The sequence below is a fragment of the Perognathus longimembris genome, unplaced genomic scaffold (genome assembly GCF_023159225.1).
Source record: "Perognathus longimembris pacificus isolate PPM17 unplaced genomic scaffold, ASM2315922v1 HiC_scaffold_5827, whole genome shotgun sequence".
NCBI classification, from domain to species: Eukaryota; Metazoa; Chordata; class Mammalia; order Rodentia; family Heteromyidae; genus Perognathus; species Perognathus longimembris.
The window spans coordinates 166,994-169,082 of NW_025961297.1; positions in this window are offsets into that span (position 1 = coordinate 166,994).

A 2,089-nucleotide genomic window follows, 5' to 3' on the forward strand; every position below is an offset into this window, starting at 1 on the left:
GAGGGGCTAGGCTCTTCGGATCCAGCCTCTCGCCCTGCTCCCTTCCCCGCGGGCTTCTTCACCAGCATGTTGGGGGGGGGTCCTCTGGCCACCTTCTACCTCCTGCCAAGACAACTGGCCAGAGGAGAAGGGACAAGTCCTCCAAAGTGCAGTCCTGGCGGCTGCACAAGTAGTTCGCAGAGTAGGTGCCAGGCAGGTGCGGTGAGGGACCTGTATGGGGCTCAGCATGGGGACCCGCAGGCAAGGACCATCCTCAGCCTGTGCCTCTCCTCCCAGCTGGGAGCAAAACAAACAAAAATAAATAATGCTCTCCTCTGCACTCCTCTGAGCTCCTCTGCTCTCCTACTCTCTCCACTGCTCTCCTCCTCTGCTCTCCTTTTCACCTCTCCTCCTCCTCTGCTCTCCTCCTCTGCTCTCTGCCTCCTCTGCTCTCCTCCTCCTCTGCCCTCCTCCTCCTCTGCTCTCCTCCTCCTCCTCAATTGGATGATAATCTTGGCTTCAGGTATGTTAGGGAGATAGAAGCGTAAAGGTAGAAGAGGGAAATGGGTTTCAAATGTACCCTAAGTGCATCAAATATTGAAAATGAGTACTTCATTTGTGGCTCTACAGCAATCTAACATGTCCTCAGACCCTGTTCATGCCAATAAGAAAAAGGAGAGTTGTGTGACAGATCTCTGGTCTTGCAGGCTTTAGGTTGTAACAGAAATGAGAGCTAGATAGTTCTGAATGTTTATTCAAGGTCCATCCACCCACTTCCTCACTTTCAGCCCTCCCACTATGTTCCTAAGCTTCAAGGAAATAAGTTTTTCTGTTCTCTCACCTGATCCACTCCATTCCCCCCATGCATGGTCCAGTGCCAGGTGCTAGCAAGATCAACAGGGAGCAAGGTGTGGGTACTGTTCATTGGGAGCTGCAGGCTTGCTGTGTTGGCTGGTCCCTCTGGAAGGAATGCTGGTTTAGTATGTAGACTTTCTGTCACTGTCCTTTCAGAGCTGTTGGAAATTCATTTCCCATCTCCTCCCCAGTTCAACCTTACTCCTTGTAAATGAACTCGGTTATAAATCACTCAACCCCTGTCTCCATCTCCAGATGCTCTGATGTGGGCTGCTTCTCCACAGCCTGTCTCTTGCTATAGAGGATGTCTAGCCTGTGGTGGAAAATGTATACTCACAGACCAGAGTAACACATACAAGGGCTTTTGTTTTCTTGGAAGATCTCCTTGGTAGCTCTCACTTTAGCATAAATTGGATGGAGGGCCAATTCAATCTAAGCTGAAACAAAGGGTAGAGTGTGGAGTTACTCACAGGAGTCAAAATTAGTTTCAAGAAAATGGAAACAAGGATTCTGTATTTTCTACTGTGTTTTTTTGTTTTCTTTCTTTTTTGTTGTGTATGTTTCTTTATAGGTCTTTGGGAGGCTAAATGAAGGCACAGAAATGGAGGGACAGAGGGTGAACAAATGCAGCAATGGTACTCAGTGGACACTTCTTGAAAATGAACTATACAACTTATGGGTAGGATTGGAGCGAAAAACAGGGAGAGAGGGAGGGAAGGGGTGACATTGTCCAAAAGAAATGTACTCTTTGCCTGGCTTAACTGTAACCCCTATGCACATCACATTAATAATAAAAAAAATTTTAAGGTTAAAAGATACCTGAGAATCTGGTGGGTGTGATTGCCTCCTCTAAGTGTAAAGCTACTGAAGAGCTGAGCTTGGCTTCCTGCCTGCCCTCATTGAAGTACTGGTTAGAAAACTCCTAACCTGTATAAATCTACCTAAAAGCATTAACCTCTGAGTTCTAAATTACTTAGAGGAAATAATAGGTGACTTTTTGGAAAACTCAGTCTATAGTATCCAAAGGAAGTGATTTCACTGTGGTATTTCTATACATTCCTCAAGCATCTGAAATTCTGATACTATTCTGAATTCCCCTTTGTAACCTGAGTACAATTCATTTATGACCTTTTTCCCCTTAATGTGCCAAATTTATTATGTTCTCCCTCTCACCCTGCATTTTCTGCTGCCTCCTGCTGGCTTCCAGTCCTCTTTCAGATTTGTAGATTTTGCAAATGAGAAACTATCTGATTTC